At 38.5% G+C, this 17,498-nt stretch overlaps 1 protein-coding gene and 1 non-coding gene across 2 annotated transcripts in view; both read left to right on the top strand.

Annotated features, from left to right (window-relative positions):
- The window catches only part of SERPINI1 (serpin family I member 1), a 77,056-nt gene that overhangs the window by 10,747 nt on the left and 48,811 nt on the right, over window positions 1–17,498 (top strand). The window lies entirely within an intron of this gene.
- LOC118987544 (small nucleolar RNA SNORA25) lies at window positions 12,541–12,667 on the top strand. Its single transcript, XR_005066598.1, has one exon. It is a non-coding gene; the product is annotated as a small nucleolar RNA SNORA25 (small nucleolar RNA).

Below are 17,498 nucleotides of genomic sequence, written 5' to 3'. Positions count from 1 at the left end.
TTGGAAATGAAGTAAATCTATCTCTGGCCACAGATGAAATATCTTGTATATTACAAAATCCTAAGGAATACACACACATGCAATTAGAACTAGTAAACAACTTTGACGAGGCTGCAAGATACAGGGTCAAAATAAATCAGTTGTATTTTATACACAAGTAGTGAAAATTCAGGAATAAATTTATTGAAGTACGAGAGTTTTACACCAAAAACACAAAATGATGCACAAACTATCACTAAAAGAGATTGAAAAAGACCTAAATAAATTGAAAGATAGCTCATGCTTGTGAACCAAAAGACAATATTGTTAAGATGGTAGTATTCCTCAAATTAATCTGCAGATTTAATGCATCAAATTGTCAGCTACCTGTTTTTGTGAAGACGGACAAGTGGAAATGCAAAGAATCTAGACCTACATGTGTGTATCAAATGGAAATAACAGTTCAGAAACATGCCCTTGCATTTATGGTCAATTGGTTTTTGACAAGAGAAACGATAGTCTTCAGTGAACGATAGAGACAAATGGATATTCACATGCCAAAGAATGAAACTGGACCCTACCTTACAACATATACAAAAAACGTAACTCAGAATTGATCACAGGCCTAACTATAACAGCCGAAACCATGAAACTCTTAGAAGAAAATGGGTAAATTGTTGTCACCTTTCTCTGGTCTGTGGTTTCTTAGATACGACAGCAAAAGCCTAAGTGACCAAAGAAGATATAAATCAATTGGACATCATCAATTTGACAACTTGTGTGTTTCAAAGGTGCAATCAGAAAGGTGAAAAGACAAGCCTCAGAATGGGAGAAAGTCTTCACAAATGAAATATTTGGGAAGAGGCTTATATCCAAAGACTCTAAAGAGCTCTTAAAATTAAAAAAAAAAACACAGTTAAAATAGGCAAAGGATTTATGGAATCTAATGAATAAACTGAACTAACAAGCAAAACAGACAGAAGATGGGGAACATCATCATCTATGAAGATGGAGAACAGATGACAGTCTTTGGGGTGGGAAGAGATTGGGTGCGGGGAGGGACTGGGCGAAAAGGAAAAAGGACTCATCACAGGGACAGCAGTGTGGTGATTGCTGAGGGGAAGCGGGGGTGTAAGGGGACTAAATGTTAATTGGAAAAATATAATAAAGATGAAAAGAAATAAGTTCACCCAAAAACCTATACACAGATATTCACAGTAGCATTATTCATAACTCTCAAAAAGCAGTAACAGCACAATGTCTATCAGTGAATGAATAGGTAAGCAAAGTGTTGTACAGCCATATAATGGGATATTAGTTGACCATCAAAAGGAATGAAGGACCTAATAGATGCTGCTACATGGATGACTTTTGAAAACATTCTAAACAGAAAGAGCCAGACACGACTGACCACATTTTATGTGAAGTACCCAGAACAGGCAAATGTATAAAGACAACGGAGATGAGTGCTGAGAGATGGGGGAGGTGGGGAATGACCACTGATAGGTATGGGGTTTCTCTGTGGGGTGATAAGGCTGTAAAAGTAGGCAGTGGTGATGGTGATGTGCATAACAGCTTTATGCACACATAAAACCACTAAATTGTACAATTTAGAAGTGCATATAAAAGAGTGAATATAATATAAAATTTAAAAAAACATGGGGAAGAGTTATGGAAGATTGAATTATGAGGAGACCAGTCTAACAGAGGAAAGTAAAATAGAAGGAAATATTCTCATATTGTTTGGCCTCAGAACTGGTAAAACTAATGAACAGAGACTGAAATCTAGTCACTTTTTTAACAGTGTATTTTTACTTAAAATTTAAAATGAAGGGGGGAAAATCAAGCACCTAAACAACATCAAACATTAAAAGTAGAATGAAAACATCAGCCTGTCACGAGACTGCTCTTCTGCAGCCCCTGGTGATGGAAGGTAATTGGACAGTGTGTGTAGGATTGCAGTGGAATAAGCTTATGATTCCAAACTCCTTGTCCAGCCAAGCTACGATTCAGTGCACGTAAGAATAAAAGAATGGGGCAGGGGAGAGCTACGGGGTGGATGGAGGGGTGGGGAGGATGGGGACAACTGTAACTGAATGACACTAAAAAAAGAGTAAAAGAATGATTTTCTCAGTCATAATGAGGGGAGACCTACACCACCACAACCACCAATAATAACAAATGCATATGTATAATTCAAGACTGGGACTATAAAATAATGAAATAAATGACATTTAAATAGTTTCTGCTACTTCATTTTAAAACAATATGTTAAAAATAATTCTTATAAAATATATGATATCTTATGGTAGAAGAAAATTATACTGTGGATCAAAAACTCCAAGGTCACTTCAAAAACAGGAAAATGGAAGAAACCATATTTAAATGCCTTATTTTACAACTTGTGGAGTCAGATGTTATTTTATTCTTCACATTCATAGAAAAAATATATTTAAAATCAAAGTGGCCCTGGCTGGTATAGCTCAGTGGATTGAGCTCAAGCCAGTGAAATAGAGGATCGAGGTTCAATTCCCAATCAGGGCACGTGCCTGGGTTGCAGGCCAGTTCCCAGCAGGGGACGCATGAGAGGCAACCGTACATTGATGTATGGTTTCTCTCCCTCTCTCCTTTCCCTCTAAAGATGACTAAATAAAAAAATATTAAAAAAAAAATAAAATGAAATCAAAGCAAAAAGAATAAACAAGAACCATGACAAAAATGCTACACAAACTTTTTACAATTACCAGTGAGTTTAGTCCTTTAATGAAGGTAGAAACAGCCATGCTTCCTGGAAAACACCCAGCAGGTATTTTTTTGAAGACTTATTTATTTTTAGGGAGAAGGGAAGGGAGGGAGAAAGAGGGAGAGAAGCATCAATGTATGGTTGCCTCTTGTGGATGTGTCCTCAAATGGGGACCTGGCCCCTACTCCAGGCATGTGCCCTGATTGGGAATTGAACCAGCAATTCTTTGGTTCACAGACCTGCACTCAATCCACTAAGCCCCACCAGCCAGAGATCACCCAGCCTGCTTTTTCAAGAGACTAATAAGCAAAATAATATCAGTTGAAAGTAAAAGGATGGCAAAGCAGTGATAGATGAAATCATTCAAAAATATATAGGCCAGTCATATTTGTGAGAAGGCAAAATAATGCAAATCTGTGCAAAAAAGGAATTACTTATATTGGCAAAGATTTAATAGCTATGAGCCTATTTGTACTGGACATATTGAATTAATATACATAAAAAAATCTGAAAAAGAAAACATGGCCCTTGGTGTCAGATCTGGATTCAAGGGAAACAAGTAAATGTTGAAAGTGAAGAATAAGGAAAGGACCAACATGAACTTGGGAAGAACCAGAAGCAATGCCACTGGCCCAGAGGTGGTAGCAATGATGATACACATCTGAGGAAGTTTGAGATGCAGATTCAATATGTAACAGCTATAGTACAGGGATTACAAAGCACGTCAGAAGTCAGCCCACAGGTGTGTGTGTGTGTGTGTGTGTGTGTGTGTGTGTGTGTTTACTGTATTTGAGCGCCAGTCAATTCTCTGTAATCACCAAGAGTCTCTAATATCTTATATAGAGAATGTTGGCTTGTACTGTCTTAATAGAGACCCAGCCAGTTGGGGCTAAGGAATAAGAAAGTTGTGAGTGTGACAGGTAAAATAGAATGAATGATTGTAATAGCTCAAAAAGTAACAATTGTAAAAACTTAAATATGCTTAATATGGAAAAGTTTTTATTTTTTACCAGAATAAAAATAAGTTCAAAAACCTTAAAAAAGTAATAGTTATAAATCAGTTGAAACATGTAAATGTTTGTCTTAAAAGGATTATATTCATTCATCTGCTTCAGTTTGCTTCATATTATACAAAGTAATGGCTCAGTGAGACATGATACACCACTATGTAAAAATCCTCACCTTGCTTCTCGATTAAGGAAGTCAGTTTTAGTTAAAATACTGTCTCATTTCCTCTCTTTTCATTTTTGTTGTTACTCTCATTTCATGTTCTTTTTATGACACCCTAATTGGAAAATTTTAGTTTTTGATTTGACACCTGCTTCTTAACTGCTACAAAACATATTAATTATACTTACTGTCCTTATAAAAAACATAACGTTCAGATAGCTAACTAGCATAAATAATCCATCACTGGGAATCATTAACCATCTGTGACAAACTAGAATTAATTACTATCTTTATACGAGTGAAGACAACCACTTGATTATAAGGCTGACAAAAACATAAACCCAGTTTCACTTTAAATATAATAGTTCACCAGCTCATATTTCACGTTATTTTTTCTTTCTTTCCCTTAGAATACTTGTAAATAGCAGCCTTTAACAGGAAGATTTCATTTATCCAGTAGATTCATAATTCCCACTAAAGTACGCCTTGGAACCCAGAAAATAAGCTTCCTACTCCAGCCAAATTTCTTGCCAGGAAGTTCAATTTATTTGTCCAGTAGCCCCTTAAGCCCTCATTCAGAGCCCATTTACTTTGAATATACCATTTAATTTACTGTTTAATACTGATTAGCCCTGTTTAACAAATTAACAATTATTTAATGATAAAAACCTCTCGATATCAATGCGGGGGAATGATGGAACTATAGAAATCATAGTTGGCTGAAGAATGCATGTTGTGATACTTCAGTTGAGTCCACTAACGTGTGCCTGGGACCATGTTCAGTAGGCATTAGTTGGCTGGGTAAAGAACAGCAAGTTCAGAATGATGACGTCCAGACGTGCCAAAGAGGAAACTTTGCATAAAGTTTCACGCAAGTGGTGAAAGAAATTTCGGTCCTTAGGTAGTAAATTCACAGATATTGGAAAAATGCAAAGCCAGGTTGACTTATTTTCAGAGAAATTAAGAAGAACAAAGTGTTCTTATGTACTATAACATACCCACATATGTGTTCATCCAAGTATCTAATGTTTGCTAATGGCGGCATGTGTATTGTAGGGACACACATGTGAGATGACTAGTTATACATCGTAGTGTGAGCTTTCTCTTTTTCAAGTTGGATTTAGGAAATTCTACACGAAGTATTTCAGCAGCACAGTTTACCTTGGGAAAATAGGCTACTGCTCATAGGGATTAATGAAACAGAAAAGGCAAGTTGAGCAATGGATTCCTGATCTTGTGCCTGCTACTTGTTTACACATCATGTGGACTCTATTGTTAGTGTGTGAAGAGAAAGGCAAAGTTCTAAGAGAATAGTGGGTACAGTTAGAAGGAAATCCAGAGTACTTTACTGTTGGGTTTTGTTTTTTTTGAGACTGAACTTTACTATGACCTAAGCACTGTGCTAGTATCTTTACCTACATACATTATACCCCCTAATTTTTGTAATAATTCTATGAGATAAGTACTACTTTGATCCCTGTTTTATAGATGGGGAAAATGAGTCATAGAAAGTTATGTGGGTTACCCCAAGCATCACCACTTCATACCAGGCCTACATTTCTTTCTAGCCTAAACACGGTCCATTCACTACTTCAAAAGTGACCATAATCCTTGGTGTGTTTCTGTAAAATGAACCATAGTTACTATGCAGTGTTTTTCAGCTTTCATTCTGTAACTGTGAAATCTTTCATTCTTAAAAAATTAAGACATTTAGCCCTAGCTGATGTAACTCATTGGATTGAGCGTAGGCCTGTGGACCAAAGATTCGATTCCAAGTCAGGGCACATGCCTGGGTTGCAGGCCAATTCCCAGCATGGCACGCACAAGAGACAACCATACATTGATGTTTCTTTCCCTCTCTCCTTCCCTTTCCTTCCCCTCTAAATATAAATAAATAAAATATTTTTTAAAAATAAAGACATTTACAATTATAGGCTTGACCCTTTTAAAAATAATTAAATCAATACATAAAAATTCTATCTTTAACCCTGACTGGTGTAGTTCAGTGGATTGAGTGCAGGCTGCGAACCAAAGGGTCGCCAGTTCGATTCCCAGTCAGGACACATGCCTGGGTTGCAAGCCAGGTCCCCAGTGGGGGCCACGTGCGAGGCAACCACACATTGATGTTTCTCTAACTCTTTCTCCTTCCCTTTCCCTCTCTCTAAAAATAAATAAATAAAATCTTTTTTAAAATTCTATCTTTAGACAAAGTAGAGTATGTCTAGTGATAATATAGAAAACCCACCACAAGTTTACTTTAAATTAGATATTCCAAACTGTCAGCTTGGCGAGCTAACATTCTCCAATCTCATCTCATCCCAACTGAATTGTTTTGCATAATTTGATTTAGAAGAAAAAAATTTAGGTGAGGAGTACCCTTTTCAATTGCCACTCCCGTCTGTTTCGCTGGTCCAGTTCACACATCTGAGATCTTGAGTTTGTAATCCCAGCTTTAAATCATGAGCCCTTGGTACATTTAAAATATGCTATTGAATTTAGTAACATTTCTGGACTAGGTCTGTTTGATAAAATGAACTAGACCTGTGATTATAGAAAGTAACTCAAATTGTATCAGAATACTTTTTGAAAACCAGTCTTTACAAGCTAGTATTAAATTATAGAGCAGTCAGTCATGCCTATTAATATCCTTTAAATGTTTTCTCCCTGTAGAAATGAGTAGGAAATCAGAATATTTTTAAAGCCAGACTGAGAGTTAAGATGTGTGAAATCACACACGCTTACTCTGCTGAGTGTGTAGATTTATCAGGGAATAATATTGGGCCTATTGATAGTCAGAATATAGTTATGAATCATCAATGGCATATTCAGGCTGTCAACTTAATTGCCAGGGTAAAACTAATTGGTAAGTGGTATGCAGCATGATTTGTTCTAATATCTTTTGTAAAAGAGGCCTCTAATGTTAGCAAAAGGTTACTACCCAAGTACCAAGGGCAACATCGTAGCACTGTTTACCTTTCCATGATATAAGTGGGTTTTGTTTCAAATTGTGTTTTATAAGGTTGAACTTTATGAAATTGCCCAAATGTGGCTATTTTTGACCTACAAAAAAAGACAATTCACTTTGTTCAACCTCGTACATCTCTTATTCCAACCTAGAATATTGTTCCAAACTGGGAAAGTATTTTTTAACAGAAACTAAAATAGTTTGGTTTCTAGGTTAGTAATTAACATGCAAATTGTTCCTACTTTCTGCCAGGCCCTATGAGCACATGAGTGATCATTTTATCTCTTCATCTCCCTAAGTCTTTCACTTATGAGAATTTCTCAGCGCTTTGCCATAGGCTCTCTCTTCCCCATACTCCCTAGGAGCGAAGTTTCATCATCCTGATAATCTTTTATGTGCTGAGTACTCCCAAATGCAGCTCTATCCTGCACGTGAACGCTCTCCCCTTGTTTATCAAGCCCTCCCTTAACTGTCCAAGTAGATGTCTCAGAAACATCTCAGATTTACCCATTCAAAACAAAATTCCTGATCCCCATCTCTCAGCCTTCTCTCTTCATGGTCCATTCTTCCCCTCTCAGTGAAGGGCACACCCACCCACCCAGTGGTCCAGGAGAAACCTGGGTGCCATCCTGACTCCCTGTTTCCATTACCTGTGTTCTGTCCAGTTCTGTTACGTAAGAATCTCCACAGTCCGTTTCCTCCTTTCTGTCTCCATTGCAGCCAGAATCCAGCCACCATCTCCTTTCAGCTAGATGGTTGCAGTAAGCACCCAATTTGTCCTTAGGCTGCCGCTACTCTAGATTCCCTGGAACGCATTCTGTGAATAGCCTGTTAAATGTTCCGCATTGAGGAGACTATGCGACATCCTTGCTTCCTCCCAAACCCTGTATGAGCTGCCCCTACCTGCTTGACCCAGCCTCCCCTTTCCCTTTTGTCCACGGATTTCTTTCAGCCCTCCTCTTCCTAAGTCTCCTTCCTGCCCTTGGGCCTTCATTTTGTCCCGTGTCTGAAACACTGCTTCCCTCCTTAACTCATTTATCCTTCAGCTCTCGGCATAAATAACATTTGCTGTAACAGGTATTCCCAGATCCCTTCCCCAGTCTAAAGTAGGCCCCTGTGGTTCTTTCATATAGCACATTATTATGTTTTCCTCATTGCATTTAAACGTAGTTTGCAATTAGATACCTGTGTGTTTATTGTGCTAATTAAGCTCTGCAAGGCAGGGCTCCTGTCAGCTGTGCTCATTGCTCTGCGTCCAGGGCCCCAGTACCTACTGGATGCTCTCTGCTTCAAGTGAAAAACAGTCTATCTTGTATGTTAGGGCTTGAAGAAAACCAGAGTGTTCGAAAAGGCTGGGATGCCGAGGGGCTTCTGAGTGTGGGGTATGGAGCACAGGCTGGTCTCAGATGTCGTCTTCCTTTTGGGTGAGGTGACTTTTTGAGCCCTTAGATTGTAAGCTTTTGAAAGCAGGCACTTTGTCTCTTTTGTTCATTGCTGTATCACTACTGCCGAGAAAAGTGCCTGGTATATAGTAGATGCTCGATAAATATTATACTTGTTGAGTGAAAGAGCTTGTTTCCTCTTTTGGAAGGTTCCTTTCTTGTGACACTGAGGTGTTTGATAGGAGAAAACACAGAAAGTGCTTAGTAAATAGCAGGTACTTGATAAATCCTGGAAACCATAATGGCCTTTTCAAAATGTAATTCTGATTTTTATTAATCTATTTTTAGAGAGAGGTGAAGGGATGCAGAAACAAGAGGGAGAGAAATATCAATGTGTGGTTGCCTCTTGCACATCCCCTACTACGGATCTGGCCCACAACCAGGCAAGCACACTGACTGGGAATCAAACCGGTGACCCTTCAGTTTGCAGCCAGTGCTCAATCCACCGAGCTACACCAGCCAGGGCTGATTTATTTTTTTTCACACCAGTGATTCTCAAAACCCCTGGGCCCCATGAAGATTGAGAAGGAGGTGGGGGTGGGGTGCAGTGAGTTAGTTGTGCTGGAATACCTCTGCCAGCTTTTCTACACTACCTAAACTTGTTCCTCACCTCCACTGCCTGCCACAGAGTGGCTATTTGTTTGGATTTATTTTTTATCTGTAATAATTGCCAGCTTCATTCTTCTGGGTAAGAGATCCAAAGGCGATTTAAGGTTTACATTTTAATAGTTATTTCACCAAGAATTTTTAGGTGCCCCATTGCCTTTATAAGCTGGTTGCAAATTTTGACTCTTATTTAAAAAATAATTCTGTTGATTAAAATATACATATAAGGAACAAGAAAACTGACACCACAGTGTCAGTTACAAGCACAGTTAACTTTCTGATGCATGTATGTGTACACATACCGATGCCCACACACAATTTGGGATTTTATCCTACCTATGTGAACTGATATTAATATGCTGCTTTGTAACTTGTCATGTTTTACTTTATAATGTGGAATGCACCTATTTCATGCATATGTGTGAAACTTCCCTACTGAAAAATAGACCTGGAGAATGGGCCAAAATACAAACCTCCAGTAAAATGCTGGTAATAAGAAAACTATAACAAAATGTTATCAGATGATTCAAAATAAAACAAAGAAAATGCTAACAGAAAGAAACCAGGGGCCAGAGTTTATTATCAGACCCCCTCCCCCCCAACAAAACTCACTGCCTAAATCAAACAGGATAAGGATGTCTGGATGAATGTCTTTGCTTTGTGTGCATGAAACTTGTTTCTTATTCTTCCCTAAACCCTTCCAACTCATCTTCTCCTCTTAGCAGTTCTTCAGGGTCCAAATGCCTAGTGAGAGTGTCCTCTTCTATCCCTGGGTGGGCTGAGTCAGCTCACCTCTGAGGTTCCTCTGCTTCCTGGCTTACATCTTCTGTGGAAGGTTGAGGATTCCCTCCTGCCTCCTGTCATACCTCTTCTGAAAGGTGGTCTTCTGTGGACTTTGGCACGTTGTGTGGTTTTCCTTCATTTTCATCACAGGACTTTGGCCGGTTGAGTATTTTTGAATTATTTCCTTTTCAGATAAATTAACCCTGCCCCTCCAGGGCCTTTTCTCCCTCTTCCCTCATTTAGTTTGTGTTGCACCCAAAGACCAAGAGTCTTGATAGGACCCAGGGCACTTTGCTCTTTCTCCACCAATAGGGATCTCCAGAATGGCTATTTTTAAATATATTCTTCAGGTGTGCTGAGGCAAAGCTTAAGAAACCTATGTAAATCTTTCCTAGAACCACTGTTACTGGAATAATAACCAATAAATATTGTTGGCTCTATTTCAGGGGATTGTCAGTGTTGTTAGACAAATGTGAACACATACGTACATACATATGTATATGAATAAAACTGCAATGATTATACAGTGATGCTGCTGTCTTTGTATTGGTAAGAAATATCTTAAGTTGTGCTTATAGAGTGTTCCTCTAGGTATATTACTTTGCATTTAATTCTAAATACAGCTGCTAGCCCAAAATTCAAAAAGAAAGAGAAACGGAGGGAGAAATAGATTTCTTACTCTCCAAAATCAAGGATTAATCTTGCTTCAAGCTCTCTTTTCAAGGGAAGTATTTCTATTCCTAATGACTGTGGTTGGGAGAGACTCAGGTATGCCACACTTACCTTTGTTTTATCTCAGTTTAAGAATTTGTGAGCTCTGCAGTCATTTTTATACCAGTTAATTAGGCATGAAATCTAGAAGGGAGAAAGGGATGAGGGTTAGAATCACCACAGGATGTCCACAAATCCCCAAAATAGGAGAGGTGAGAATCTGTCAACCGATTGAACCACACATTACAGCCAGACCTTGGGCTACAGAGACACAAATTCAGCAATTGAAATAGATGAAAGTGCCTCTTAAAGCCCTCTACTGGTCCATAATTGTAAAATGTTTACAAGCATTTGGATCATGTATGCAGTTGAAATGTTTAAGCAATTCGAAGTGCCTTGCGTCTATGGGGCATGTGTTTTCTCATAAATCACAGTTTCTAGCATGAAGCTGCATGTCTTCTATACTACATGGACACTGCTCAACTTGAATATTTTAAATGTCAACACAGAATAATATTAAGGTTTATGACCTGGCCTTAAGGAAATCTATGCTACAAATTTTGAATTTAAACATCTTTGGGACACACTGAGAATGTCACTAACCGAAGTAACCTGTTAGAAGTAAATTACTGCACTGACCAGCATGGCTCAGTGTGTTGCGCATCATCCCACAGAGTGAAAGGTTACTGGTTCAATTCCCACTCAGGGCACATGCCCGGGTTACAGGCCCAGGCCCTAGTTGGGGGCATGCCAGAAGTAACCAATCAATGCTTCTCTCTCACATCAATGTTCTTTTTCCCCCTCTCTTTCTCCCTCTCTTCCCCTTTCTCTAACAATAAATAAATAAAATATTTTTTTAAAAAAGAAGCTCTGGTAGAGCTATATTCAAGAAGAGAAGGTAATAGGACACACCCTCATTATTTGTTGGTTTTTAAGCTGCCACTCTCTAGTGCTCCCAGATTTGATCAACTACAGTCCTTCAGGATCTCTTAGTCTTTCATTGCAGGTCTGCAAGCCCACCATGGAGTTCAGGCAGTAGCTGCTTGATGACTCGATTCCCATCACCATTGACCACCAGGTTGGTCACCCTGAATTCCTTTCTTCCTTTCCTGCTGTTTAAAAACATCTTTGGTAACTCTTTCCTGTATCCCCAGGCAGCTCAGGGAGCCATTCTGTTGTCTGAACTGATATTTTCAAAACATATTCATTTAATAAAATCCTACTCTTGACTTTTTCTTTAGTCTTTCAACTCTCCTTACAGGTTACTGGGTCCTGTCTCTCAGTATAAGCATTACACATGTAACTCCACGTCTAGCGTAAGTTTATCTGTGAAGGAGAAGTGATACATTTTAATCCATGATATAGTTCAGGATGAGAGTTTGGAAGCAATTCCTAATGAAGAATCTACTTGGTAGATTCAATGTTTTAAAATAAACATATAAGTGAAAAATTCGTTTTTTGTTTTAAACAAAGAACACAATAATCCTAGACTCCTTTGAACAAGCTCATTGTGGTATAGCTATGCTTTGTAAAAAGACCTGTTATTTTAGGTTAAGGGGTTAGGAAAGAGGTAAGTATAAGCAGCCTTTGGTTAGTACAGGAACCTTATACAATGTAGACCCATATCACCAGCCATTCATACTTGAAATTGCAGGAGGTATAAAATGTGAATTTCATATAGCATAAAAAGTCTTTTTTAATACTTGGCTTTTATATGTTTTTCACTTCTTTGTAATTTCTGAGATTCTGGTAGTAATAAAATAATTTAGGCTTTAGGTTTATTAACCTATACTATTAGCTATTAACCTATACTTTAGGTTTATTAACCTATACTATTAGCTATTAAAACAAATAGGTATTACTGATTTTCTAAAGTTATTCTCTTAAGTAAACTTTCAAATAAGAATATCTGTCCATCAGTCATAAGATAAGGCATCTTTCTTTTGAGAGATGTAGATGCAAACACATTCCCCTTGTCATTAATACGGACGTCATAGCAGTGAAAGCAATTATCTACCACTATAATTATTTAGATTAGCTACTTGATTTTCATTAATCAAAAGAAGACCAAAAAAAGCCCTAAGTAACTATAATATGCAACTGACTCTCGGCCTCAGACTTTAAATAAAATGTATTCTGATAGGTCATTTCAAAGAGAGTATATGGGACCAAAACCAGGAGCTCTTAATGCTCTGACCTAAGACTGAAGTTCACCATAGGATGTAATAGACACTCAATAGTGCTATGTTTTCCTGGGGGGATATAAGATAAAAAATAATAATAATGTATTCTGAATCTCAGCTGACTCTTCATTATGTCCCAAGCCTAAGTCACTGTGTGAAAAATAGAGTTGGTGACTGTATGTAAATGAGTTTTCCTACCTGCAGGGAATCACCTATGTGAGATTCAATATTTAAGCAGCTACAAAGAAATTTATTAAAGAGAAAAGTGCATCTGTTACTGATTAGGATAGTTTGAGAGAATGGCACATTCAACAGTGATTTTTAAATAGTGGAGTTAGTAAAGCATTATCAAATGACTTTAGTGTTGGAAACAATCTTAAAGATCAAAGGCCACCCTGCAATCCTCTACTGATGAAGCCCAGAGCATATTCTAAGCCTACCTACAACATTCCAGCTGTTTAAAAAGAACTCAGTCCTACCATACTGCAAGATCACTAAAGACAGTGTTTAATTGTTGCTCACAGCCACAGTATTTGCACAGTGCTAGGGATATATTAAACATTCAAAGTATGAGTCTGTGTGATGAATTCATAAGAGATTTGATGAACAAACATGATCATCTGTCTGTTGCACAGGGATATGTGTTATACAAATCATACTCAAGATTGATTTTATGTGTTTTCAGAAGTTCTCGCTCATTAAAGTAGCCTAAATGCTAATGATATCTATCCCTCTCCCTCTCTCCGCCCCGCCCCCTCTCACACACACACAACATAGTTATTGAACTCATACTTCTCACTGGCCTCTGTATATTCAAATTAACCAGAAATATGCAGATCCCTAAATACCCTTGCCAATTGCCAGATGGCCAAATCTCCAGCCAGAGTGTAGATGCCTGGGGTATTCAGTATCCTGTGCTTCTGCCTCCTTATAGGTCTTTTGTCTTCATTCAGAGCTGCTGGTGTCTGGATCCAGTGTCCTTGGCCCTTGATCCCCCAGACATGTCTTTCTTCTCAGCTATACATTTTAATTTTTTCTCATATGCCACATATCCAAACAGGCATTTCCTGTGGGCCAGGGTGGTGGGGGGAGAGGGAGGATTGATTTTTTTTTAGCAAGGCATTGATCTATGTGAGTTGAACCATCTAAAAAGGTCATAGCAAATCTAGGACAATTTGAAAAATAAAATAATGAGAACAATGGATGATAACTCATAGAATAAAATAAATACCTATGAGTTCATGCTCATGCAAACTACTAATTTTCATATATAGATAAATGAGAGAGAAAGGATAGCTCTTCCTTACAGCAGAATTCCAATTGATGAATGTAGAAGAAATGATGAAAGAAGAATCACCATTTAGTAAACATGATGTTAATTGTTGCAGGTGAGAATAATCAAGGGATATTAAAATTAGTAGCCAGAAGTATAATGAGAAATAGGATATTTGCATAGTCTTAATGTATCTACCCACGTATTTTTTTAACATTGTAGGAGATTAAGGAAACATGACAACTAAATGCAATGTGGGACCCTGGATAGAATGCAGGACCAGAAACGGGCATTAGTGGAATAACTGGAAAAATTTGAATAAGGCCTAGAGATCAGTTAATAGTACTATATCAATGTTAATACATTGATTTTCATAATTCTGCATCAGGTGTAGTTAAGATGTTAACACTCAGGGAAACCAGATGAAGGGTAAATAGCACACATTGTTCAACCTTTTTGTAAGTCTAAAATTATTTCAGAATGAAAACTTATTCAGAATTAAAATATATTTAAAAATAAATTAAAAAGCCATAAACCATTCTGACATTTGAGTGGCCCTTGATAAAAGAAACCTAAGAAGATATAGGGAAGTTTTTATGATCCACATCTGACCCTGGAAATAGATCCCAGCCAGTGATTTACCCAAGGTATTATGAAGCTAGGTGTGAGATTCCTATGGTCCCTGCATTCTCATAGCTATTCACAAGGAGGATGGAGAAGGTATTCCCATTCATAGACTTGTAACCAGAATTCAAACAAAAGGTTTGTCATTTAGTGAGAGGTGGAGTTGGAACTCAAGTTCAGGTTTTCCCATTCTTAATCCAGTTTTCATTTGTAGCTATTCCATAATTGTAGCTATTCCATAATTGTAGCTACTTCTCTCTATTTTCTTTTATTTTGTGACAAATATTGTTTAGGATCTTCTAGGCAAGACACTGCACTGAGAACCATTTACACACAAATGGAAATGACTTTTGGGGGACACTTCAATTCAATGAGGTGAGTTTTGATGGTGACAAAGGCTAGGAATTGTATCCAGGTGACAAAGGGCTAGGAATTTCATTCTAAATAGTGGTGGCGCTAACTCAGTCTCTAAAAATGGTAGCAAGAGTACGACAGAATCAGCCTTGAAGCCAAGCACCCTTGAGGTCCCCTCTTACTATTTCTCTGTAAACACTTAATGCCCATGCATCAGGGAAAGACCACTTGCAGGCTGCTCTTTAAAAGTAACCGTTAATGTCCTCGCATCCCCTATGCTTTGGAGATTGTTTTAGAATCTACTTAAATTCTGCTTCACTAGCAAGTTTAAATTAGTCTTGCCGCCTGTGTCTTTGTGGTTCAGCAGGCTGCTCACATCAGTTCTCTGTGTGGTGCCATCAATTGGATCTCACCATACACAGTTCGATGGTTCTGGTAGGAGAAGTGCCAGCCTCTGGCTGGTAACTAATGTCAGGAGAAGATGTGCCCGCCTGGCTTTGGAACTCTGAGTACCACATGTTGTCCAGGCACAGGACAGCAGAAGGCAACTGAGCAGGGAATACGGGTGGCCTTGAATATTCTCACACTATGTCCCTGAGTTGAACATACTGCTTCAGCTTAAATTCATGAGTTGTCAACAGGAGTTTTCTTAGTTCTGGTAGCCTGGATCCAAATCTGTGTGTGTGTGAGTGTGGGTGTATGGTCTTAACCTGCTGAAATCCTATGGATTATTTAGTGGACTAGCCCTCCTGAATTTTTTTAATCTGGCCAAAATTTTCATAATTCAAGATATTGATTTGCCTTTCCTTCATGGTTTCACGTGTGTCCGGATTATGTGAGGCAGATGAGTTCCACATCGTGGGGATATAAGGCATTAACACTTAAGATGCATTCCTCACAATTCAGCAAATCAGTTACCATCAAGGATAGTGAGACCAGATGATTGTTCTCTGTGGGGTGGTCGTCTCAGATCTCCAGGTTTGGAGTGCATGTTCTTTGGCGGCACGTGGAGTATACACCTCTGTACTTGAGCAAGATTCAGGACCAGCACCACAGCTACTCCTGATGCGCAGTTCTGCTTGTACAAGAGCCCTCTTCAACCTGACCTAGGTGGGGAGTAAACAGTGCCTCCTATATGGTTTATTCAGGTGTGATCTTTTGTTCTGAGCCTGACTTCAGACATTTGAATAATGGACTTCTGGGATCACTGGTTTTGTTATAAAGTTTATCCATTGCAAGACCACCACTGAATTTCAACAGCTTTGAGACTTGAAGAGTCCAGGTAACAAGCCAAAAGTTCAGTGATGGTGGTTTCGGTGGGTTAAACCATTAATTGGCCTCGGGTTAAAAACTTCATGGGCCTCTCCTCTATGGCTGAGAAATTTGCCCACATTCTTTGTTAATAAAACTAAATTCCCAACTGCATCAGTTTTCACATGTATCTTCAACTGTATGTGTGTTAAAACTTTAAGCTATATTAGCCTTACAGATTTTATTGATGTAGTAGGGTGAAGGAGTGATGAATAATAAATACCTTTATTATGTGATTCATGCACATCTTTAAATAGTATGTTATCATTCAACCAGAATTACTCATTCTGCATTAACCCTGAAACATTTGTATATTCCACTGATGTTCTAATTTCATAATACATTAGAGTGATTTCTGTTGCATAAATAATAGCTCTTATGGCTTATAAAATGTGCTTTGACACACTCAATAATGTCTTCTTCAAGCTTACATTGCATTGATTACGTCTGGCAGCCCCATATGGTGAAACTTAGTTATGACCCTTTCAATTAAATTATGGTTGGAGACCCACTTCTGGGGTACACATCTGCGATCCACTAAATTTCTCAGTGACATTCAGAACATGAACTAATTTTGAGAGAATAAATTTGTAATACAAATGGGAGCAGAGGAGGTTTTCACTCTGTATTAATTTGTATTTCGAAATTCATTACTTGTGCAGTTTACTTTCCAGGCTAATTCTAACCAAAGATGAGTAATACTGCTTTAGCAAGAGTATGGACATAAGATATTTTCATATGATAAGTAGAAATACCAAGTGCAGTGCATATAAACAAGTAGGGTGTAGTTGAAAAATATTCTTAAGGCAGGTTCTTTAGCACCTGCTCCCCGACTTGTTCTCAGCTAATGACCTTGCATCCTCTTTCACGGAGAGAAGGAAATTTCAGAAAATTTCCACAGCCTCCCACTACCACGGGCCCCCACCTAAAAGCATCTGCACCCATCCACTTTGCCTTTTCTCCTTTTTTGTATATGTGAATTGTCTGCTTCTGCCTGAGGTCAGCCCCCACCTGTGCTCAGGCTCTCATCCTCTCCTCGCAATGCCGCTCACTCCTCAATGCCCTTCTCCCCTGGAACATCACTACCAGGAAATAAGCATCCTCTTTCTTCTCTTACCTGAAAGAAGCAAACAGAGAAAACCCTGTCTTGTCTACTCCTTTCTCTTGGCTACTCCTGATTTCTCCATTCCCCAAGAACTGGCTCTGCTCCGTGTCCAAATCCTCTCTCCCTGTTCTTCCTCTACTCACTCTGACCCAGCTTTCACCCACTATCCTTTGCACCCTCTCCATTAGGTCTGTGTTGGGTTCTTGCTGATCTTTGGACTAAACAGATACACTCCTTCCTCAGGCATTT

Source organism: Sturnira hondurensis, unplaced genomic scaffold (assembly GCF_014824575.4).
Source record: "Sturnira hondurensis isolate 20B ecotype Veracruz unplaced genomic scaffold, ASM1482457v3 Scaffold0005279, whole genome shotgun sequence".
Classification (NCBI taxonomy): Eukaryota; Metazoa; Chordata; class Mammalia; order Chiroptera; family Phyllostomidae; genus Sturnira; species Sturnira hondurensis.
The sequence above is the reverse complement of the archived record's forward strand: the minus strand, read 5'-3'. Positions and strand labels throughout refer to the sequence as shown.